General features: G+C 34.9%; 1 protein-coding gene across 3 annotated transcripts in view; it reads right to left on the bottom strand.

Moving 5' to 3' along the window:
* CADM2 (cell adhesion molecule 2) overlaps positions 1-26,436 on the bottom strand; it is a 1,075,698-nt gene that overhangs the window by 215,318 nt on the left and 833,944 nt on the right. The gene's annotated exons all lie outside the window — the stretch shown is intronic.

Below are 26,436 nucleotides of genomic sequence, written 5' to 3'. Positions count from 1 at the left end.
AGAAGGAGAGGAGAGTAGACAACATAAGGAGAAAACCCCTAATTGGGAGCAGGGGAGGGAAGGAATCTTGACAGAATCTGATAAAAAGTTCCCCATGAGTGTAAGATGTAAATTTCTCCCTCTTAATACAAAATATTGATAAATTCTATATAGTGTAGTCATAAAAGAATACTCTGGTCCATGTGGAGAGTTCCAAAGATGTATCCATACTGATCAGGGGCCAAAAAACGAGGACTATAGGTCCTGAGTTAGGGACACGATTTGCAAATGAATTATTTTGTAAGCACTTTCAGAGTGACTGTGGCATACAGTCTCTGGAAGGAAATTCCAATTATCTACTTAATAGAATATCTAGGGTAAATAAACAGGTGAAGCTTTTCTTGCAGAGCTCTTTTTAAAAAATTTACCTGAAAAAATAATATCTTGTCCTACTACATGCCAGAGAGTCATCAGCTGACCACATATGCCTTTGTCTCCTTCATAAGCTTCTATGTTCTTTAATCATCACTGGCTCATCATAGCATCACCACAGAGCTTAGAATGATATATTTTACATTAATGCACTTAAATGTTTGATAATCTAAAGGAGGACGTTGGCTCATGGAGAGGTTAGTCCTTGAGCAAAAGCCCAGAAAAATCTATTCCATTGTTTTAACCAGAATTTCAAGCACAATATTATTTGAATTACTAATAGCATTTACCTATTATTTTACTGTTTCCTCCTTAGAATTTTCTATGGAAGAGACTAAGTATTAGATAAACTACTGTATATTTTCATGCTTTCCCTATAATTGTAGTTTTTTTTTCAGTCTCACTGCATAGTTTCTAATTTTCAGTGGACTGAAGAACTATTTCATATTTCTCTAAGTAAACTTTTATTCTTTCCTTCTCTTTGGGTCTATTACATATTTACAAGAGGGATAAAAGGAAAGTAACCATGCATGTCAAGGCCATTTTAATCAAGTCATTCTAGCAATTTCATAAACCACAAGGGTAAGAGAATTACCTAGCTTATGTTTTATAATTTAATAATGGTAAGACTTTGATGTAATATTTGCTTAATTTCCTTTAATTTTGGATTCTGCATTAAAAGAATAAATGGAAGCAATTTAAGACAGATAAGTGTCCTATTCATTACCATTATTTATTTTTTCTGTCTTTCTTTCTCTATTTTTATTTGTTTGTTTTTGCTCCCCTTGGCCTCTAATGCTTCTTTTAATAACTATACAATTGATTATGTGGAAAATGCAAGTTTCTTCCTGCTTATGATGCTTAATTGCTCTTTTTTAGCTGCCCAGTCATCTAGAACTTCCACTTATGGTTTTAATTACTGCTAATGTTCTAATGACAATACTGGCAGAGAATGAACATAATTTTAGAAATATTGCTTAAAATTAAAATCACTGGCCCAGCTGGGATTTTAGAAGTTCTTACCTATATCCAAGAATTTTGCTAAATTTTTCAGTTGAAAAGAAATAGTTATTAACAATATGCATCATTAATACATTCAACAAAAAAGTATTAATTGATTTCTGTGTGCCATGTGCTGAGACTAAGAGAGAGATTTTCATGGGGTTAATCATCTGTAAACAAGTATAGTATAAAGTGGTTAGTTTTATCCAAATCATGTGCAAAGTATAATCTTAATTAGATTATTTTAGCTGAAACAAAAAGTCACAAGATATCATTTTAGACATGAAAGTGATTATAACTCTCTTCTCTTTGTCCTTATGCCTTAACATTACCAGTTTCTAGGTTTGTATTATTTATCTTTGCTTTTCTGTATCTTTGTCTTATTCCTGTCTATCAATACATTTTTTCTTTCTCCTTATTTCCTATCAAATTTGGGGAAAAAAGGGTAAATGAGACGACTTCTTTCAGACAATTTCTGGAATTGTTCAACTGAACCAGTGTATCTCACTTGAATATCCATGAATCAATGAGTATTTATTTAATGTCTGTTGGTGGTTTCACAAGGTAATGGATCTCAAAGAAGAGCAAGACAAGATGTTTGTCTGCAACCAGTTATCAGTCTTCGGGAGAGAAAAAAAGACAAATATACATGTCCCATTGAAATCTCTAATTCATTTATCTATTCATTTATTCATGCATGCAACAAACATTATTGAGAGTCTATTGTGTACTTGGAGCTATTATAGGAACAGTATTTTATTTCCAAGAAAACAGAGGCCAACCAACATATAGAGAGTCTATCTAATAAGCAAACAAATGCACTCACTCTGGACAGAGAAAATGGAAATCTAACTCATTACAGGAGATCAGAGAGATTACACAGGGAGGAAATGATCAGTTATTTTGAAGGCTCTTACAGGAACACACATAAGTTCTGACCCTTAGACTCATGTGTCTATCTATATGATATTTTCATAAAGATCTATTACAAGAATTTCAAACTTAAGAAACAATTAAAATAAACCACTTACTTATTCAGCTTCCCCTTCTCCCCTGTTTTCCTTCATTCTTCATTATCTTACTAAAGAGCACCTCATCTGCCTAAATTGCTCAATATAGCAATCCTTGATCTCTCTCTTTTTTTCATTTCTTATATTCATCAAATTTTATAGATTTTATAAATTATTTTTTTAAGTTATTTATTCTCTCTCACTCCCATTTACCCCCTCTGATGTCCTTCTCCCTTTAGCTAACTATTACTTACCTTTCTGGTTTCAGCTAAATGTACATTCTTGAGAGAGTCTTGCCCTTACCAAATTCTTCCTTCCTCTAAGTTAGTTTTTTATGTTATTCTTCTTTATTGTACCCAGTCGTTTCTTTAAGATAACACTTCTCACGATTTATAATTGTGTTTTATTTGGGAGGGTTTCTGGTGAGCATTTACTGTTTGTCTTCGATTAATGAACTATACGTATGTTGAAAGGTGAGACTACTGTTTTGTCTACAACTGTGTACTTGATTCCAAAAACCTGACCTGGTACATAAAAGCACTCAGTAAATATATTTTCAGTGAACAAATGGCCATCAATGTTTAAAATTAGGCATGAAAGCAAAAACATGCAAAATTTTCACTCCCATAACAACTCAGAGAAATCATGCAGTGTTTTTCACAGTGGTCATGACTTTGAGAAGAGAGCCTATGCCCTGGGCATTAGAAAAGGAGAATGAGTAAGATTTGAGAGACAACCTGGAGGAGAGGTGTTCAAGTAGTGGGCAGCAAAAAAACAACTAAAAGCAGCTAAAGCATGAGTATGCTATTAAAGCCTGGTACAGCAAAGGAGATTATGTGAGTAATGGTGGGAAACAGACCTTGAATTATTTAAAAAAAAAAAAAAAACACGCCGAAGAGTAGAATGAAGCACATACCATAGGCAATAGAGAGGCTTTGGAGATTTTACAGAAAGTTGAAATAATCTGAAAAAATGTTTTAGGAAGATTAACCTAATTCTGATAAGGAAATAAATAAAATAACATACCCAGAAGTACAGAGACCAGCTTTGAAGTAGAAATAATCTGCAGTAATAAAATGACATTGGAAATGAACAAATACTTCAGCTATAGGAAATAACACACTTTGCTAGGAGCAACTGAATAATGTAAAAACTCTAACTCAGAATCATTTGTTTTATTTTTAATGTTTTAAACTGGATCAATAGCTTACATTAGAAATAGTTCATGTTAATTGTAATATCATTGTAAGTAAACATTGATTTATACTAACCAGGTATTTGGTTTCGGAGTTTCATAGTCAGACAGTTTTTAATATTATTTTTGTCAGGTCTGAATATCATTGTACAAATTGTTAATATATACCTAGTTTCTGATCTAACTTAAAATTTTCCTTTTTCTGTCTGACAGAAACTGTGATAGCATAAGGCTGATTTCAATAAATTTATTTTAAGCTGTGATTATAGTGAAAATTAAATTTATGAAAAATAATAAAGTAACTAGAATAATAGATTTGGAATACTTTTGTTTACTTGATTTTACAAAGTAATACAAAAATTGGTCCTGAAAACTATTCTGATTCCTAAGAGGAGTCATGAATTATTTTTACAACCTGTGGATATGGTAAGTGACTGAACTTTCACCTTTGTTTGTAAAATTATTTTACATGAAAAGACAAATGGTAGAAAAAGTATGAGCAATTTAAGAAAGATCCCACCAACAGAGGAGTCACAGCTGGAAAGAATCTTCACCTTCCTACGCTTATTTCAATTAATCATGAGAAACAATTGAAAAATGTCACAACTGTCCTCCAGACTCCAAATTTAAACATGAAATAGCACATTCACTTATAAATTTTCTCGAACAAGATAATCCAAATCACAATTTTATTTTATTTTATTTTACTTTATTTATTTATTTATTTTTTAGAATATAACACTATTTTTAACATATGCAATTATTTTCCACCATTTACAATACAGTAGTTACAATGACACTCCAAATGGATAAGCAAAGTAAAAAATCAGAACCCCAACTTCTATTTCATGTAATTACTCTTATACAGAAATTAGAAGGTTAAGTAACAACTAGTTAATCACCTAATTTCACAGCTATCTGAAGTGGCAATCATTATATAGCAGCTTATCTATGATACATTCAAGGTAAATGATACAATTTATTACTTGCCCATAAGCTAAAACACAGCCTGCTTAATACCTTTCCTTAAATTCCACCTCTATACTACAGTATACTTGAGGTCCATGCAAAAAAGTAGCTACCTTTTATATATGAAATGGATGAAGTTGCTTTTACAACACAATTTTATTTTAAATAGAAATAAGCAAAATGTTTTAGCATATTCTATAAATTATTGGACATAAGCGAATTAAAGGTTTACAGGGGAGGACAGATTTTGAGAGTTAGGCTGCAGTGCGTAGATCCAGCTTTTTTGTACAAGAGAGAACTACTTTAAACTGGATCAGATTAGAAGTAAGACCATTCTCCCCCAGATTTTTGAAAGCCTTCCCCTTACTTCACTAGAGGTTTCAGTATCCAGTGAAAGGTCACCATGACTCAGATTAGACAGACTGTGAACATACTCCATTCCCAAGGTTACGCAGTAGGCAGCCAACGCTGTATAAGCAGAATGAAGGGAATCTGGGCTTTCACGAAGTTTTCTCAAGACACTAAGATAAAGCTTGTATTTAAAACGAATCTTCAGCATTTGAAGCTGCAATCAAGACCTTTATGCAGTAAGAACTTTATGTAAATTCTACTGTAACTGACCAGCACAATGATTATAATCCCCTCAACGATCCAGAAACAGAGCCTCTGGCCCCACAGCTCCCAGGCACAAGCTCCCTTGTCTATTTACCCGAGTTTGCCATATAAATAGTGTCATTTTCTATCTGTGCCAAGACATGAAAACACCTGGAAAGCACTGAGCTAATGAACAGTAAAATATACAAAGTTTTCATTTCTTATTACAGAGTCAGTCATCCTTAGCATTCTTGATGGTGTCCTTAATTTAAAACACCTTCAATTATGTTTGTGTGGATTAGTGTGTCTCAAGCTAAAATATTTCTCTGTTAAATCCTCCTCTTGGTAATACTCTGTGTGCAAGACCATCTGAGAGCAAAGTCTCTGAGAAGTCCTGTACCTAACAATTCACTGTGCTCTCTTGAATCTAGCATGCATTAAATTTGGACGTCTCTGATCTCAGGGCATGTCTGTTAAAGTCAAGCCTCAAAAATGTTCTACAGAAACAAAATGAAACAAACAAGCCAACAAATAATTTCCCTAGTTTGGAAATCCTGGTGCTAAATAAATTCCTGAACTGGAGCGTGTTATATTGATAGATACTCCAAAACATGGTGCTCCTGGTGAGCTAACCAGATAAGAAGTATAGCAAGCTGTTTTAGCAAGGTTTATTTCTGCTGGAGTATGTTACATATTCCATTCAAGCTATTAAACAAGGTGTGACTGCTGCCAAATTCTGAAGCTGAAATACTTTTGGGAAAAGATTATTTTAAAATTCAAGATATGTTTTACCAGACAAGAATGTTGATTGTAATTGAAATAAATTCATTTGGGGTTAAAATTCTTCAGAAAATGGATTGGTAGCAAATTCAGTAATCAGTGATAGACATATATTTTATTTTTTTTTAATTGTTTAATTTTGAAGGAGAGAGAGACAGAGCATGAGCTGGGGAGGAACAGAGAGAGAGGGAGACAGAATCGGAAGCAGGCTCCAAGCTCTGAGCTGTCAGCACAGAGCCCCACGCGGGGCTCGAACCCACGAACTGTGAGATCACGACCCGAGCCGAAGTCAACCGCTCAACCGACGGAGCCACCCAGGCGCCCCAATTTTCAAAGTTAACAGTAGTTGTTTAAATGGAGAGCAACATACAACCATTGTAAAAACATGACAGTTACAGGAAAGCATGCACTCTACGGATCTCTCATACTCCTGACACGGACTCTAATCAATGAACTGTCTAATAGCATTTCTCTGTATATATAAGAGCATGGGTTAATTTTTAGGTAATATGATTGTATTACAGATGCCCGGATGTCCTGCTGAAATTCAGGTTCCTTCTACCATTCTGTGGAATTATCTCTTGGAGGTAGAGACTATGTTACTAGTCCTCTTTCATTTCTTTGGGTCATATGAATAATTTTCACCAAATGGAATATGACAAGTTTAAACTGCCTGGATTCATATTTTGATTCTGCCAATTAACAACTGTATGAATTTGGTAAAGTTATTTAAATTATCTGAGGTTCAATTTCTTCATCTATAATGTAGGTTAATAAAGGACCCCACTTTTAGGTTGGTCACCAGGATGAAATAAAGTAGACCAGTGCCTGGCACATAGTAAGTGAATGAAGTTGTTCATTAAATACAATTTAAAAAAATCTATCTACACCTGTATCATCTATATCTATATTTATATCTATATCTATTTATCTATTTATCTATATATCTATCTAGTTTCTTCCAGTTATTCCATTATATGAATTTCTTAAATTTAGGCTCCAATTTGAGGAAAAATTACTTGATATTACTTAGAAGAATGGTTTAAATAAGAGTAACTATATTTTTCATTATGACCAGGAAGGTTAAAAACTCAAGGCAAAGCCAACATATACAATAAATATATCTATCATTTAATTATTGTCAGCAGATATAATACCATTATGAAGATGTTTTATTCTTAATACAATCACCTAAAAATAATTACATTAGGCAATATTAGAAAACTCAATGAGAAATCAAATACAGGTTTTTACATTTTTTCATTTGTTTTTATTAATGTATCAATTATTTTCTTCAAAAACATTATATGCTGAAAACTCAAATATTTTATGAAAGTAATAAAAACATGCATATACCTAGCCAGAGAGGTATTTCTTAAGTTTTGGAATAGGGGAAATTAGCAAAATCTTTGCAAAGATTTTGTAAAGTCACTCCCTAACTGACCATAAGACTAAGGATGAATATTAATGTATCAAATACTGAGATAAAAACATTGATAATTCTATTGATGCCTATAATGAAAATCCATTTTTTAATTTGTTTGTGTGTGTGTGTGTGTGTGTGTGTGTGTTGTTGTTGTTGTTGTTGTTTTTATGGTGGAAGAATGATCTGAGATAAATTGTTTTTTCTTTCTAGTTTACTCCATTTTTATTATGTATATAAGGTAGTCTAGATACTGCTTTGGGATAGGGATTAGCTAATATGTAATGGGAAAAATTCTTCATAGGAGAAACAATTACCATTTTAAATAAGTCCTATCCTGTTTAAGTTAGTATGCCAGAGTGGAAGTTAGTAACAAGCTGGCATACTGTTAATATCAACATCATTACCCTTTTTTCCCTTGAAGACCATGGTGTTAGTAAGCAATAAACTATGACTTGAAAATAATATTCTGAATTATAGGGCTCTGGCAGCAAAATTGAACAATCACAATAACCAAGTAGATCTCGTTCTAATCTAAACGCATCCTGATAGGGCTCTATAGTTATTTTCATATCCAGCCATTTGACCATTAATTCAAGAGTTAGTCAATAGTAGGCACATAATCTTAAGTTTGTATTTTCATTTTTACTTAATTACAAATAGTTATATACCCCAAAATACAGTATTTTTGGCAAAATGTTCTTTGAACATCCTTTTTCTTAAATTCCCAACCCATTTATTTCAGACATCTTCAAGTTGGAAAATACCAAATAGGAATATCAGAAACTGAAACAAAAAATCTACTTGTTCCCAGTTGTTCCTCTAGTGGTCTGTTGCTCAGTCATTCTAGAGCATCCTGGGTGCTTCTGTGTTGGTTGAATGATTAAGTAAATGAATGAATATTGGCTTTTCTATATTTAAACATTTATAAGTAGAAATTGAAATGCAAGGCTAGAAAAAAATCCCAAACTCATCTTTTTTCACTAAAAATATAGTAATACCTCAGTCAGTAAAGACTCTTTATTTTCATGTTCTGAAATTTGACACTTAATATGCAATAAAATAGGAGTAATTGTATATTTCAGAATTTAAATGCCTTTGTGATCCTCCTCCATCTTCTACTACAGAAAGGACGACCTGTGATTTTCTTATTAACTTTGAATTTTCCCCTTTCCCGTGACCAGAGACAGGACTTGGTATTACCCAGGCAGCCCCAGCTCCATGGTCAGTCTAGCTAAGACCTTGGCTCTATGGCCCTAAGAGTTCTATTTGAGTTCAGAGTCATCTGTAAAGTTTGATTCCAAGACAGAGCCAAGTCTCAGAGCCCCTATCACCAAACCTTTCATGAAGACACTCGAATATCCCACGCCAATTTCTGACCACAATTTAACTTTGTTACCTTAAGATTTGTTTTACTGTCTCTCATTATATATATTATTTGCACATGTATATATGTTATCAATATACTAATGTCAGCCATGATTAGGAGATTAGACCCTCATTATTAAAGGTTAACATTTTAGATCTTTCAATTATAGTTAATTTATATATAGCAGTATATGGAAAACAAATGCTAATTTGAAATTTTTTTTTGTTTATTTTTGAGACAGAGAGAGACAGAGCACAAGCAGGGGACGAGTAGAGAGAGAGGGAGACAGGAAATCTGAAATAGGCTCCAGGATCTGAGTTGTCAGCACAGAACTTGATACGGGGCTCGAACCCGTGAACCATGAACTGCGAGATCATAACCTGAGCCTTAACCTACTGAGCCACCCAGGCACCCCAAGCAAATGCTAATTTTAATCATTGAACTGAATATTTACTTCAGAAACTCTTTCACTTATAATGTTCCAAGTATGATTGAACAGAACATCACATTCATTTTGAGCTGAGGCCTCTCATTTTCTTTTTTTGTTTCTCATCATTTTAAAGTTCTTATTGTGGCCAAATAATTCCCTTAAAACTAGAGCAACAAATATGCCTCTTATATTTCTCACGGCTTTCATTTTAATTTTTAAAAATGTGTTTCTTTTAATTTCATAAGAGCTAAAAAGGGAAATATTGGAAGTAAATTTGCCAAAGGACACCAAATAATAGGTGAAGATGCTACACTTACCCTATAAAGCAACAACCTATTTTTCAGGATAATAAATTCAGTGATCTTTTGTAATTGGCTATTATTAGGTAATATGGAGAGACATTTCTTTGAGGCTCAGAAATCCCCAATCCCTGGATTATTTCACATATTCCTCTCAAGAACTCTAAGAGGGAGAAATTATTAATATTATGGCCCACTTGGAGGGATGAGGAAATTAAAGGCTAGAGAGCTTCATTCTCTATGTAGGTCATGTAGCTATTAAGATGTGGTACTGGGGCTGGACCCAGAGTCTGCCTGAAGAGCTGAGCCCTTAGATACCCTGTCCCTTCCTGGTGGGTAGGAGTGGAGGCAATGCACTTTTAATACCTAAACTAAGAACATCAGGTTTTTGTTTCTATTAACTACCCTCAGAACACACACACACACACACACACACACACACACACACACACCTGAACGATTTTCTGAAAAGATTTATAATAAAAACTCTTGCTCAGACCTAATTTTTGGAAAGTTATGAGGCGTATTTGCATTAGAGTGGCTTCTGGAGTTTTAGCTACTGTTGTTTACTGGGAGCATTAAGGTGATATTAAAATGTACTGCTGGGCTTGAAAGAAAGACCAGCTTAAATGTCTATCAATGATAATTCTGCATATAGTTAACACTTTTCCCTCCTAATTCTATGAGGGTATTTTGCTCAGATTTATTAATCTGATGAAACAGAATCAAACTAGATATTTATTACCTTTCAATATGGAGGTAATGCCTCAAATAAATATTTGTTACTAAATATTGTATCTTATTTGAAATAATAAAACAATGTAGGACTACATTTTAAAGACAGTTAACTTTTTGATTCATGATAAATATTTAAAGAGTTATCATGTAACCTATTATAAATTTTCACTGAGGAAAAGAAGGACAGAGAGAAAGAGAAATAGACCACATCCTAGGTGATAAAGATAACTCTATAGTTAGAAGGCAATGGTTCTGCTATTAGTTTAATATGTATATGTAACATCAGCTAAAAAAAAGCCAAATAAATTATCTAAAAAAATATAAGATTTCTCAGTTTCATAAGTGTGATATAAGTATAATCTAAGAACATATTTTGGTATTATTCCATGTTTATTTTTTAAAAGATGCTTTTAATGTGTCTAAAGGTTACAGCAGCTTCTAAAACCATAATGATACGAAATATTTCATCATAGTTGTATGGTTCCTATTCTTGTTTCCTCTTCACATGTATGTAGTCCTACTAGTATATAATTACAATTATCCACTTATGTTTTGTATTTACAGATAGCATTTGTAACTGGTTGCTATATGAATGCCTGACCATAATTATTTTTAATATTTTTAATCAGCTATTTAAGGTATAAGGATCAATGCTAAATAATTTTTGTTTATAGTATCCTGATAATTTATGAATCTTATATCTAATGAATTGATCTAAAATCATTTGTGAGTCATAATCCAGTCTCCCACAAGAAGTTAACAGTAAGAGTAAAATCATAACTGAAAGAGTTGACATAAGGATGAGTTCAATAAACTCATGTCGAATTAAAACATAAGTGAATGCATCTCTTAATCCTCAGTTCCTCAATGGGGTCTGCAGAGAAGTTGGGATGAAGAGATATGGCTTTTCCTGATTCCTAATTCCTCATCTAGCCAAGAAGACATGTGATGGTGTCTAGTCTATAGGAGAGCTTTCTGAAAGAAACTTGGATTTAAGATGAATGTAACTGATCATTAACAGGAAATTATTTGACCCAAGAAGATAGACCTCATTGATTCAAGTCTAGTTTTTGCCACAAAGCATTGACAACAACCACCACCACCACCACCACCAAAAAAGCCAAACAAAACAACCCCAGCAGGTGTCTGGTCTTGAAAGGGCAACATTTCCTAAAAGAAGGTTGCGGGAAGCAGGCAAATATAGCTTGCATTCAAGCAGAACATTTTATTTTCTCTATCACTTCAGCTGTTGTTCCTCATCTCCAGAGACTGCCAGCCATGATCATTTGAGAAGTCACAATGGATCTATTCTATTCAATCCTCTTGTGGGGATAGGTCATTACACCAGCAGTGTGGGACTTCCCAGAACAGATTTTCCTTCTAGTGCTAATTTGTTTTTCTCTGGAGCAATACGCAGAGGCACTAATCATGACGGTTCATCGTGAGTGTTTTCTTAGTAGACTTTTTTTAACCTCTGCAGCAGCTGCAGGATTGGAAAATATATGCATTAAAGCAATTAAATGGAAAAAAAAACATGTAAAAGGCATAGCATACTAGTAATGTGTATATGATAGAAGGGTTTATTATAGAAAATAAACATACATTACAATTAGTTACAAGATAGAAACTGTGATTTTACAAACACATGCTCTGAAAAATTTCCAACACCATTATAAGGGCTTTTTAATAAAGGCATATCAATGAAATTAGAGAGACTAGAGTTATTTTAAGCTCCATCAAAAGAAGATGTGACAGATTCTGTGATTCTCTGCCTAAATATGAAACAAGGAAAAATTTAATTATATGTATTATTGCTATATAGTATCTTTACTGCTGTATAGTTGTTAGTAAAATCTATTAATCTAAACAAGTATCTTGTGATTCTGAACCTTAATTATGTAACCTGTATCTCCCTCCCCCCAACCAACTACCACCCATACGGATTGGCTTAGTAGAATTAGAACCCAAGTATGAAAGCAACGACCTTGCAGATTTTAGCTTAAACTCAGTATTTCAGGACTACCTAAAGATAGTATGGACTGCCTTTGAAGGTAGGAAGTTTTCTCTAACAGCAACAGTCAAAGTTTAAGTGCGTATTTGGAAGAATGATATGGAAATGAAGGAAATATCACAAAGAATGGTAAGTCTAGATGAACTTTAAGCTCCTTTCAATGCCAAGGCCTGTATTTTCTAAGTGCAGTACTAATTTCATATACTACCGGACTTGTAGCCCCTTCTCTTTAATTCTTTTTTGTTATTCTACTCCTTCTCCCACCCCATATATAATTCTAGCCTCGCATAGGAAAGCACATTTAGATGTGTACTAAATGAATGCCATTACCTATAACACTCAATTTTTAGTTTTCCAATTGCTGGTTTTCTCTCTGAAGAGCTTCATGTTATCAAGTGAGTATAACATAGTAATCAATGTGATCAATTTTATAATTGAAGACTTATATTTCTTTCACTGAACCCCATTACTTATGTAACATTGATTATTATATTATTAGTACAATTACAATATTTACTATAATATAGAATGTCACAAATCATCTTAGAATGATTGATATTTGAATGGTTATCTATCAATAATAATATGCATTGTGGGCACAGTCGCTTTGGTCTTATTTCTTAACTTTCCTTTGACGAATGTAATTAGAAGTTTTTAACTCCGATAGATGATCCAGCTCATAGTTCATGTTGTACAAATAAATATCAAAGAATTGATGATAGATGCTATAAATACATAAAGTATTCTTGTAATTGTATACATACTATTTCAAAAGCAGTAAATACATGCAGCATGTTAAATACAACAAGGGCACCTGGGTGATCAGTTGGTTAAGTATCTGACTTCAGCTGAGGTCATGATCTCTTGGTTTGTGAGTTTGAGTCTCATGCTGGGTGAGCCCTACTTCTCTCTCTCTCTCTCTCTCTCTCTCTCTCTCTCTCATAGGATTCTCTCTCTCTCTCTTTCTGCCCCTCACTCACTTGGGCCCTCTCGAAAAAAATAAAATAAAATTACAACTAATTATTATAGTTACAAAGAGTGGTGTGGGTGACATTTTGTCCTAAGGGGTATAGAAGTAACATTCAGTTCATTAAGACAAAATGTAAGATACATTTTTGAAAAGTGATAGCACAGGCAGTGGGTTAGAAAGAAGCAGGTGACAAGTACGTTCATCCTAGTAAAACCGCGACAACGGCGGAGAAGCCTGGACAGAAGCCAGGGAAGACGCCTAAGTTCTCTCCTTTGACTACTACCCTATAATGACCTATACCTTCATTATAATACATTTACATTGCAGTTTTAAAGGACCCCCTCCCAAAGGCTTCTGTAACAGTTTGGACAAGGACCATATAAATCCAAAAACTCCCCCTCCCCACCCACTGTTAAGAGGAGTCCCTTGGATGACTGGTTGCAAACTTGATCAGATACCACCCTAGCTGTGACCTATCCAGACAGCCCTGGGCCTGCAATCTCTTCATGCTCGGGAGAGTACTTTTTTTTTTTTTTTTTTTTTTTGGAGAGAGATAGAGTGTGAGCAGGGGAGGGGCAGAGAGAGAGGGAGACAAAGAATCTGAAGCAGACTCCAGGTCTGAGCTGTCAACACAGACTCTGACACAGGGCTCAAAACCATGAACCCTGAGATCATGACCTGAGCTGAAGTCCGACGCTTAACCCAATGAGCCACCCAAGCACCCCATTGAATTAACTGCTATTAAACGCTTGCTTAAGAAGTTTGGCTCTGAACTTAGCTGAACTTTAGAACTGAGGCCTGGGAGAGGACTCACAATTGACAATAGAATACAGATATTTTGTGTCACATAATTGAATACATGAAGTGCTAAACACCTTCTTTAACAAAACCTGTGGGCCAGTGACAATGTTAATTGTTTAAAATAAATTAGTGCTTTCAAAACTTGAAAATCCAGTTATACTATATGTTTAAGTAATCAGAACCAACAACAAATATGTAAGTATATGGGAACATTACTGATGCAAATGAAAAGGCTCTAAGTTACCAGGGTTTTCTATTGGTAAGTCTCAGGTGAGGTTTTCTGGTGAACATCAAGTTGTTAGTCATGGATATCCTCACAGAAACAAAGAAAGTGGGAGTCACTTTTTTTTTTTTTCTAAAAATGGAAGGGAAAACAGAAACAAAGCTCAAAAACTAATTAAACTTGCTGCAACAGAAATGAAAGCATTTTGATGCAACTTATTAAAGGGAAAATGCTGTGAAATTAACAGTAATCAAAAGCTAATTAAGGTTGATGCAATAGGAACAGTAAAAGAATGCCTGATAACATTTATTGAACTAAAGAAACATGACTGTCAAAAGAGGACACATGTAAAATGAAATTCAAGTAATTATAGAAAAAGGCTAAAACATAGAAAGCACAGGTATATTATAAACAAATAAAGGGAAGTTTGAAATACACAATTCCTAGTAGAATTTTTTTTTATCTTGATATGTCTCCACAGTAATAAAGGATGGCAAGAAATGATACTATCTTTTATTGTCCCCTTTTTATTACTCATAATTACTTGTAACTCAAGTAGCAAAAGGCAATGATACAATGGTTCTTTTTTACTGGATGAACCATTTCATAAGATCTGTAAAGAGCACATAGCCATTTAGATAATATAAGAGATAGTAACTAAATTCCATGTTTTTAGTGAATGAGTAATATAAGAAAATAAGATTTTGATGTTTTCCTTTCAATTGTGTAATGAGAGTGACCCTGACTTCCACGTTTGTGGCTCTGAGATATGATCATCTTTACTCTTTCAGACTAAATTCTCTTCTTCCTGGTTAATGTCATCAGTTAGATAGAAAGCTGAATTTTGTGCATGAAGTAAGTAAGTACGCCAATAGCAATGTGCATTCATCGAGTTGCATAAGACAGGCTGTGGAATATAAATATATTTTAATAGGAATATATTCCTAATAAAAAGGAATAGTCCCAAGGCTAAACCAGGAAGAGGACAAAGAAAAACTAATAACCATTATCATTTGTTATTATTTATTATTAGCCTTTTAAAAATAAGACCTGAGGGCAAAGGAGAAAAATATATAGCTCATTATTATAATTATTGTTACTATTACAAAAGGGGAGGAGGTATATAAAAATAGCAGTTTCATTATAATCTGGAATAGTCGCCTTTAACAGAATAGAGAGGAAATTTCAATAACTATAATGAAGGGTGATGTAGGTAGTCAGACAAAAAAATTCAACAAAACAAAACAAATCAAAGCCGATTTTTCAGTCCTCCCGGGCACTATGCTGCACAATGAGTTACAGCTGCCAGGAGAGCAGCGATGCTAATTAAGGGACCACAGGCTTGGCTGCCAGCTTTGCTTCGAGAAATAATAGCTGGGAGGAGAGTAGGCATGGGACACTAGATCATGGCTCTTCAACTTTCACACGCGTATGTTAAAGAGAGGAGTGAGGTAAAATGTATGTTCTTGGTCCTACCCTCACAGATTCTGATTCAGTAGGTCACGGTAAGTCCAAGGCATCTGAAATTTTATCAAGCACCCCCAACTGGATTTGCCCGAAGGACCTTTCAATTACATTTCAAGCTGCAGGTTTTAAGTCCCTTGAAGACAATAACTGTTTATTTACCTTTCTACAATCCAGATCACCTTAGTACCTAAAGCACTCCATGCCCATTCAATTACTGCAAGCAAAAAATAATTATTTTAAATCTATGACTGGTGTTTTATATATTGTACAAATATAAAAATATTGTGCAGAGCCAACAGGAAGTAATTTAGTTAAATACCTGGTGATTTTCAATCTTGGCTGCACATCAAACTCACCAGGGGCATCTTCAAAATCTACTGCAAGCTTCAAACCAATTGAATCAGAATCTCAGGGGGTACGACTTGTACCTCTGTATTTTTTAAATCTCCTCCAGGTGAGACTGAGATACAACAGAGACACTGACAGTAGGCTAGTTAGAACAATTTATCAACAATAAGTTCCTCATAAGAAGTTTAGAAATTTCTGATAAACTTAATTACTATAGGCTTGTTTACCTTCTACTTTCCCCTCTTCTATGCTGTAGCATGAAGGCAAAACTCTGACTTATTTTTTCCTGTTTTTACTCAATTGCTATTTTAAATATCTATGTTAACTTCTTTTTTCTTTAGAGAAAACATAATTTCTCTTTGGAGATTAATTAGCCTGTCTGCCTTCACAGCGGTGCCCTATTCTGGAATCAGATACCTTATCCAATAGACTACGTGGAATTGCTCCATTTTGGACACAAGTTCAGCTTTCAGTGACCATGTCTGTACTTTGTGAGCACTCATCCCCAACCCCACCATAATTTTGCAGTCTGGGATGCAATGTTTCAGTAACCAAATACAGTAGATCATACATCTTTTCTTGAGCCTTTTCACAAAGCAAAAATCGGAAAGAAAAGCCTTTCTCTGTTCTTGGAAGCCAAATGATGTTAATTAACATCACTAGTTGTTTGAAAATATTTTTCCCCCATTTTTAACAAGTGAGTCACTATTTGGAGAACTCAAAGGTAATAAGCAGTAAAAAGCAATGATATAAGAAAGAGAAACTACATGACATTCAAGTTCAAGACTGCAATTGATTTTGAGACAACTTTATGCCGATCCTTCTCAGAGTGGAATTACTAATATATTCCTATTTTGTGAACCTCTATCAACCTGGGTTCCCATCGCTTGTGCCCAAAACAGTTCTCTCTCTACAATCCAGTCTTCCATGATCTTGTACTCCTCTAAAAGTCTTCCCAAGGAAAGTCATACAGCATAGGGGATTCTGCTCCACCTTTTCTCATGTCTTACTCTGCACTCCTCTTGAGATGAATGACACCATTTGACCACCTTGCTTTTCAGAGGCAACATTTTGTTGCTACTCCTAATGGCTGTACAATTTCAAAACAAAATATAGATTATTAAGTTAAAGGTCTTTTTTTCTTCAAGAAAGTATAATATAGCCAAGGCACCTCAAATTTTGTAGAAATAATTGTTTATATTATTTTTGAGTGTTTAACATGTGCTAGGAAATAGTCTATATCCTTTCCACTACAAACTCATTTAATCCTTATAACAGTTCTAAACTTGTTTGGTTAGGGCCCTGTGCTTATAAGGGCTCCCTGTGTGGCTTGAAGCTCTGCTGGGAATGGTTTGGTTTAATATTCTGTTGTTGGCAACTTGAACTTGGTCCTGAATTTTGAACAAGGGGGACAATCATTTTATTTTCCATGAAAACTACAGAGTAAGCATCTGGTCTTAATCTATGGGATAAATTTGATAAGCAGGCACAGAAACTTTATGGGGCACCTGGGGGTCTCAGTCAGTTAAGTGACCACCTCTTGATTTTGCCTCGGGTCATGATCTCAAGGTTCATAAGATCAGGCCTGTTTGTTTTTTTTAATTTTTTTTAATGTTTTATTTATTTTTGATACAGAGAGAGACAGAGCATGAGAGGGGGAGGGGCAGAGAGAGAAGGACACAGAACCGGAAGCAGGCTCCAGGCTCTGAGCTAGCTGTCAGCACTGAGCCTGGCGAGGGGCTCGAACCCACGAACGTGAGATCTGACCTGAGCCGAAGTCAGAGGCTTAACCGACTGAGCCACCCAGGCGCCCCAATCAGGCCTGTTTTGGGCTCTGTGATGACCAGCACAAAACCTGCTTGGAATTCTCTCTCCCTCTCTCTCTGTCCTTCCCCACCCCACCCCCTCTCTCCCTTTCTCTCTAAAAAATAAATATTAAAAATATTTAAAAAAATGATTATCTCCTAATATAGTCTACTCTCAGAAGGTATGTGTTACAGTAAAAATATATTCTAACGTAATTTGCCTGCAGAATAGCAACAGAGCAGAGCATTTTTTAAACAGTATGTGGTTTGTCAGGGTTCCCTTAGATATTTTTAAGGAAAGCTTCTTATTCTAGTCCAAGATTCTCATGTGTATAGAACCTCAAAACTGATTGCTGAAGCACATCATTCAGTTCCAGAGAATGAGGATAAGACATAACTGACACACACTTGGCAAAACTAAAACAAAAACCACTGTGTGGACTCAGTGCCTTCTTCCCAGGCTCCCTTCGCCCCACCCCAGTTCTGCCACTTTAAACCCACCATGATGAATTATTCTTCCTCGAGGTTGTGGTACTTTTCTGTATCTGAGTTTCTTTTCCTTGTGGAATTTTAGGCAAAAGGAGAAAGACTATTATAAATGCCTAGATGGGTTTCTATTTCAGAAGCAGGAAAATATTATAAAATTCAGTTGAATGGCATGCTATTTAACCTTTATTTTCATGGCATTGGTTCATGCCACTGAATGAAACAGAGATCTCCAAATTTAACTCTATCAACATAAAATTCCATAATGTACTTAGCTGTGTTAATTTTAATTTGTGTTGTTTGGAGCACGAGGAATATTCTAAAATAGTATGATTTGAACATAGCCTTTCCCATACTTCTGATTCCAGAGTATAAAACATCCCTTATTAACCAACCAACGTATCCCATATGGAAACTCGGACATTTGCTTTATTTATTTATTTTAGAGAGAAAGTATATGAGTAGGGGAGAGGGGCAGAGGAGCAGAGCAGAAGGAGAGACAGGGAGAGAGAGAGAATCTTAAGCAGACTCCACACTAAACGCAAACCAAACTCGGGGCTCATGACCTGAGCCAAAGTCGAGTTGAATGTTCAACTTACTGAGCCACCCCAGCTCGCTGAGACCTTCATTTTCAGGGCTGAGGAAGGTAATAGTCTCTCTGATGACAACCATGATCAGTAAGTTCAGTTTCTTCTTCAAATGGTTAATTAAAGGTCACCTGAAATCATTTTGCCTATTAACTGAACTGGACTTTAGCTGGTCAGCTACTAACATGGCTGTAGCAGTATCCCTTTGTTCATATCAAAATCTTTAAAGATATAAACTCTGAAGTCAATAGATTGATATTTAGTTTCATGTAAAAGGAAGATAACTTTGAAATGCCAGTTCAGTTTTAGTAATGCGGGTGGGGGGGGGGATTGTCTTTGAAGTTCCCCTGGCCATCTTCTTCGGTGCACAACATAATTTACTCCAATTCAGTTTCTATTGCCCTCTATTCAGTGTCCATTAAATCTTTCCAAATAGATATCCTTTATGTCACACACGTACAGTGAAATTCAAGGCCCTTTTTATCATATAGTTAAGGGGTGCCACGTACTGCTCTCAAACATGGAGAGTAATTTCCACATTTTAAAGCAACAAATTAATTCTGACCTTAGCTATTGACTCTTGAGGAAGGAGACTGATCTTCGAAGCCTTGATCAGTTTCCTCTAAAAATTTCTAATTATTGCTAGCAGTCAGCAGAAGGTAGAAAGAATTAGAACCTGCAGCTCTATGTGACCACAATATCTTCTTTTCTTTCACTGTCACTGGAATAAATTATTATCCAGACCAGTAGCAAATGGTCATTTTTACAATCATGCCTTCTGGGCCTTTCCTTTGACTATTTTTAGTTCACTACACTAAGAGAAAATGCACTTCTCTAGAAAGTCACTATCCTCTTTAAAGGGAGTTTTCTCTTTTTCCCCTGAAAGCTCTTTAAATACATGATGATGAAAGGTCAGATGCTATCAGTGTGCTTTTAATCCCTTCATTACAAGTCAATAACATCATTTCTATTCCATTTGGTGTCTCAAAACTAAAACTCATTTTCAAAACTGACAATTTGTGGGCAATTATGACATTTAAAATATCAGCCTGTATGAGAGTGGTAGGGAAATATTTTCCTCATTGAGGATTTTTAAACACATCCAGCGCTTTAGAGCCAGAACTTAACTAGAAGTATGATGACTTTCAGGACAAAAAGGGAATACCATGAAAAGACTTAATTAAAGGGAAAATTTACCAGCTAGAGAATTTTTACCAGAGAAATATGATATACTAGAATAATTGGTCTATACCAAGTCTGTCTTTACATATATATATTTATTCACACAAACAAGGTCTCTAAGATTCCTTTTGGGGATTAAATTTCAAGTTCTTTTACTAAGTAATAAAAGACTAAGCACAGAAGTTTCTTTAGGAAAAACACCAACAATCAAAATAAACAAACAAAATTACAATTCTCAAAACCACATGATTTCCCGGGAAATTCAGGATTGAAAGTGAGTCTCTATGGCTCCGCCTTGCCTAGAGGTTCACAGTCCCTAACAGCTTCTTAAAGTTTTCAAAATGAAAAATGCCCCTGTGAGCTTAACTTCTAAGGCAATCCTTGACTATTTCCCTACAGCTCAAAGTGAACAGTGATTAACAGGATAAGGCCAACAAGTCAGAAAAAAAAAACGAAGCAGAAACTGTTCTCATAATAGCTACATCGTACACATTTCAAATTTTGAAGTGTTACTTCTTAAAAGCTATCAAAATATGTCTATCAAAACATTAATCACAAGTATATGAGGGGAAAAAAGGCAACCCCAACAAAATTACTAGGGCTCTGGGCAGAGTGAAGCTTTCCTTTTCTGTGTTTTTGTTTGTTTTTTTGGTCCACTACAATTTTGATGTTTTTTAAGCAGTTTAACAACGTGTCTTTAGTTTTCATTTCTATCATCTCAGTGGGAACAAGAGGCCTGCATACCCATGATTTCAACATTCACACACAAGCATTCATGTGTGCAAGCACACTCCCACACACCCACACTGTATGAGCATCCAGTTAGCTCATTTTAATTCTTTGGCTAATATTCAGTGGATCCCTGAACAATGAAACTATTAAGGACATGGAACCCTGAAAAGACAAAGATCCACATATATTTTTGATTCCTCCAAAACTGAACTGCTAGTAGCCTGCTGTTGACTAAAAGACTTACAATAACATAAACAGTCAACTAACAGATATTTTGTATGTTATGTGTATTATATACTGTAGTCTTGCAATAAAGTAAGCTAGAGGAAAGAAAGTCTTTAGGAAGAGAAAATACATTTACCATAATGTACTATAATTATCAAAAAAAAAGTCTGTATATAAGTAATCTGCACAGTTGAAGCCCATGAAGTTCAAGGGTCCATGGTAGTTATATTTCAGCTGTGTCCTTTTTGACTTCGCTAATCCTTTACAACGCGGGGCTGGAACCCACAAACCGTGATATCATGACCTGAGCTGAAGCCGGCTGCTCAACCAACTGAGCCACCCAAGCACCCCCAGATTTATGTCTCTTAAGGATTGATAGTACATTTATAAACATTAAAGGACTTGCGAATACATAACAAAATTTTATCTCATTTTAAATGAAGTCAAAGGGAAATTATTAAATGTATGATTTTTGTTTTGTTTTGTTTTGTTTTGCTTTTGCCTTTGCTTTGAGAAAATTTTGCAGTACCTAGGCAGTTCAGTGGGTTAAGGATACAGCTCTTGGTTTTGCTCAGGTCATAATCTCACTGTGCTTGAGATCAGGCCCCATGTTGGACTCTGCACGGACAGTGTGATGCCTGCTCTGGATTCTCTCTCTCACTCTCTCTCTTTGCCTCTCCCCTGCTCACACACTCTCTCACATTGTCTCTCTCACTCTCTTTCAAAAATAAATAAATAAACTTAAAAACAGAAATTTTTAACAATCCTAGCAATTCTTTTTGTTTTCTTTATAGAGTAGAAATTTTACAAATGGTTGGTGCTCAACTACTATAAAATTCCCCAGTAGAAACGCATAGAGATTTATTTACATGGTTAAATGTATTTGGGGAAATTATAGCACAGAGCCATTCACTATTCCTTCTAAACACTTATATTAAAATAAGCTTCAGAACTTTAAAATTTAAAAAAAAAAAAAAGGAGGGGAGTGCCTGGGTGCCTCAGTCAGTTAAGCGTCCAGCTTCCGCTCAAGTCATGATCTCACAGTTCGTGGATTCGAGCCCCACATCGGGCTCTGTGCTGATAGCTAGCTCAGAGCCTGGAGCCTGCTTCAAAATCTGTATTTCCCTCTCTCTCTGACCCTCCCCTGATGTTGCGGTCTCTCTCTTTTTCTCAAAAATAAATAAAAAACATAAAAATTTTTTTAAAAATAAAATAAGCCTCAGGAATACTTCCATTGTGCAGTTATTTCAAGTGAACCTCTCTAATCAATTATCACTTCAGCCGCCTTTGGTCTACAATTTATTTATTTATTTATACAATAAAGCAAGTGGTATTTCTAAAATGATAAAACAGGTTGAAAATAATTAAGCTCTCTATACATAAAATAATCTCCTCACTGCTAAATTACTGAGGATCATTTGAATTTCTAAAGTCATACTTTTTGAGCTAGAGAAAATACAGTACTTTTGTGAATCTACACAGCCCACTACACAATACAGTATATATACATTACTACATGCACCTGAAAAAGGAATAAAAATGCATAGTTTATGAAATGCCTTAGAAATGAAATGTACCACAAGTTAGCCAGCCATTATAATTTTCTACTGAGTTACCACCCACTAGAACATTTGTAAGAGATTGCAATTTCTACAAGCACGGCTGGAGGGCTATCAAGTTTTTATGGTCATATATTTTCATATTATGTTGTCCAAAAATGATTATTCATTTGCTTAAATGTTCAATTTTATTCAATAAAAAGAATGATCTCAATGAAATCTACTGTGATTTCCTTAATACTCTTACTATAAGGTCATTGAAAAGGCAGTATTAATGGTGCTTTTTGGCATGCTTGATGCAGTTTCTAGCCTGCTTATGCGACCTTCCATTTTGGGGTCAATTTGGATAACTTAGTAAAATTAGAATTTTCTGCATAATCTCTGGACCACAAGGAATCCAATAGTTTCTGACTACATTTACCTTGCAATCAGAGTATAACAACACTCAGTTCTCATTTCCACTTTGTAATTTTTGCAGTGATACTTCCTCAAAAGTGGCTGCTAATTTTCAAGTAGAGGCCTATTCTCCAAATGGGTTAAACAGAGCTCTGCATTGAACAAAAATAAAACTTTTAATACACATTTTGAGGTGGGTTAATAGTCTTTTTCATTAGGATAAAAGAGCGCACACTGAGAATGTCTTTCTGCCCTCTGAGTAATCAATGAGCCAATCTAGTTATAAATCTTCCAGAAATTCCCCATGGTTTAATTTTTTTAAAAAGTATTTATTCTTCTCTGGCCCCCATCTTTCATTTTTCCAGTGTCATTTGGAATATGTAGGGGGAATCTTTTAATCTTGCAATTGAGAGAAAGAAGAAGTATTTCATACTTTCCCTTAACATTTTTTGTCTATTAAAATAATCTCCATTGTATGTGTGTATGCTAATCATGAGAGAATGTCATAAAAATTAGTTGGAAAGAATTTAAAAACCTACAATCAGGAAACCCATTAATTTCATTATCTTTTAATGATCGAAATATGCACATGCAATTCATCATTGTTTTAACAGAAATATAGTATAAAGTAATCATTAAATCCCTACAAAAAGCAGAGTCCAGCTGGCCAATTATTATACAAATACCATGAGTAATTTTTGGTGCTCTATAATTCTCCAAGTAAAGTAATTGATAATATACTTTCAAAATTTACAATAAATGAGTTATATCAGCATAAGTTTTTTAAATTATGCTATATTTCTATAAAAACATTCACTAAATATGAATGTACTAATTCAGTACATTCTCAGTAATAGTAATTTTACTATCTTGATATGGTTATAAAACTAATCTCTGAGCTATATTATTTTAGTTACAAAGACATATTACTGGGACTATAAAACATAGTAATTATTAATGAAATAGTTGCTACTCTAAATGATTTTGAATACAATCCATATTTCTCATCAGTAAAGAAAATATCTAAGTAGCATTTGTAGCATTAAGAGTAAGCTTTGATACCTGACCTAGCACTTTAAAGTAACTGCACTCAGTAACTCTAAAAAAGATTGTTTAGAAAATGCTAATTTAGAAAACATTAGCAAACATATATTCCAAATCCTACAGATAGTCCTGTTTAAGAATGTTTCAGAGAATAGGGGTGCCAGGGTGGCTCAGTAGGTTAAACATCTGACTCTTGATTTCAGCTAAGGTTAAGATCTCATGGTTCATGGGTTCAAGCCCTGCATAGCCGCTGTGCAGATAATGCTGAGTCTGCTTGAGATTCTCTCTCTCTCCTCTCTATCTGCCCCTCCCCTGTTTCTTCTCTCTCTCTCAAAATAAATAAAATAAACATTTTTCAAAAAGAAAAGCATTATTAAAAATATATGTTTCAGTGAACAATTTTGTTAGTCATTATGGTTGTGTCTGATTTCACCATTTTTGCCCCTTGTCCTGTATGTGGCCTGAGCTGATTCCCATGGACTACACTGCCACAGCACCCCTGTTCTCCACTTACAATTACATTCAGCCAAACAGAGGCAAAGGAAAGAGACTGTGGGGCAGAAGGGAGCAGTAAGGTGCCATTTGGGCTGATAGTGGCTGCAGATTCGGTGAGCACTTAGGTCAACCGTCATTTCAGACTTAGAAATAGTTTCTCACATTGTTGGTCCCTGAGACACTGGTTTTTCGTTGGTTTCCTCAAAACTTCCCACACCTCTGTACCATTACATTTAACCCTCCTAATTTGAACTTTTCAATGATATATGTTTTCTGCTGTGATCTAACTACATATTCTCAGGGTAATTTTACTTTAAATGCTTATTAGTTTTAGTTAGTTCTCAAACATCTAAACCAAATATATCTTAGTTTATATAACATATACATTCATGTATACAAATCATAATTTTCAATGCAAATTACTCTTCCTTTAGAAAGTATTCAAAAACAGTTGTCTCCCCTTTTTCAACCATTTTGACTCTCCTCACATTCATCTCCTCACAAAGTCTCTATTTCTGCTTAAGAGCATCACTTTCACAGCGGTTTGAGACCTGAATTATCAATAATATTACTGACTCCTACCCAGGCCTTCCCCTAAATTATACATTAGGTTAGTTTATCTATAGTATAAATTCAAAGGTCTCAGAGATGCTTAACAGTTCCTCTTTCTTTTTCTTAAGAACCTGGTTTTGGTTCTTATTGCTTCTCAATTGAATTATCTGCCCCCCTTTGGTGTGGGAAAGACCGCTCTTCCATTCAGCAGGCAAAGGTCCAGAGCAAAAGTGAGATATGAGGCATGCACAGCTGTTCTTTCCTCTTAGCCGGTCTTGCTTCTCACATTCAGGGTGAGTTTTTTAGGTACTTTTAAACAATTTAAACTTACAATTGATTTTCACCCTCTATATACTCTTAGACCTAATCAAGGAATGAAATGAGACCCCACCCTGCTTTCTTTTCGGTTCCGTGCTCCACTTGTAGCTCTAATTCCTAATTCACAGCGGTGCCAGCTTGATGCTCCTAGGGCACAGAGCAGTCATACCTCCTTCCTGCAATCACCCTTCACAGTATATCTTGTGCTCACCTTGGGTTTCATTGGAAAGACCCTCTGTCCATTATCTTTCCCATATGCATTCATTTTAACTTTTCCATTCTTAGCTCCCATCTTTTCCTGAGGAGAAAGCACTGTAATCATTGGTGAACATAGGCTATATGTGAGGTCAGACTGCAGGGGGTTGTATCATTGCCCACATTTCAAATTTGAGCACGTTACTGAGCGTGTCTCTGCTTCAGTATCATTATATCTAAAAGGCACATGATATGACCTCCATTGTGAGTATATATGAGTTAATAATTTTCAAGCACTGTCAGCCAAAATAGACTATCCAACCTTTCTCCAGTACATTCTATGTGCAGAAAAATGTGCCGGAATAGGAGAACAATGGCAAAGTACACAGAAAGGTTTTGGTACTGGCTTAAACTGCCGCAGCTTGCTCTGTCATCTTTCTAAGCCAATCTCAAAATCCATCTCCTGCTTTGAGTTTTTCTGATCTCCCTAATTTGATACACTTTTTCTGCCTATATTGTCACCAGTCATCAGCATTTTGTTAGTTTTTTTTAATAAGAGGTGCTCCTAAGAGTATATTTATATCATTATATGTGTATACATAGATGCATAGGTATAGATAAATACATTTCTCCATAAGAATGCTCACATTTTTAAGTTCAAATAGTGTTTTATTTATCCCTTCCTGCAACTATAGATTTGCTTAAAACAGAGTATAATTGTATAATGCAGTTTAATAGTTCTTTTAAGTCAAATGCCTACTCTTTGGTAGGGACTTTTCTGGGATTATTGATAATCATAACCACACCTCTGCAAAGTAGG

Source organism: Suricata suricatta, chromosome 5 (genome assembly GCF_006229205.1).
Source record: "Suricata suricatta isolate VVHF042 chromosome 5, meerkat_22Aug2017_6uvM2_HiC, whole genome shotgun sequence".
Lineage (NCBI taxonomy): Eukaryota > Metazoa > Chordata > Mammalia > Carnivora > Herpestidae > Suricata > Suricata suricatta.
Note: the sequence above shows the minus strand (reverse complement) of the source record. Positions and strands in the feature narration are given on the sequence as shown.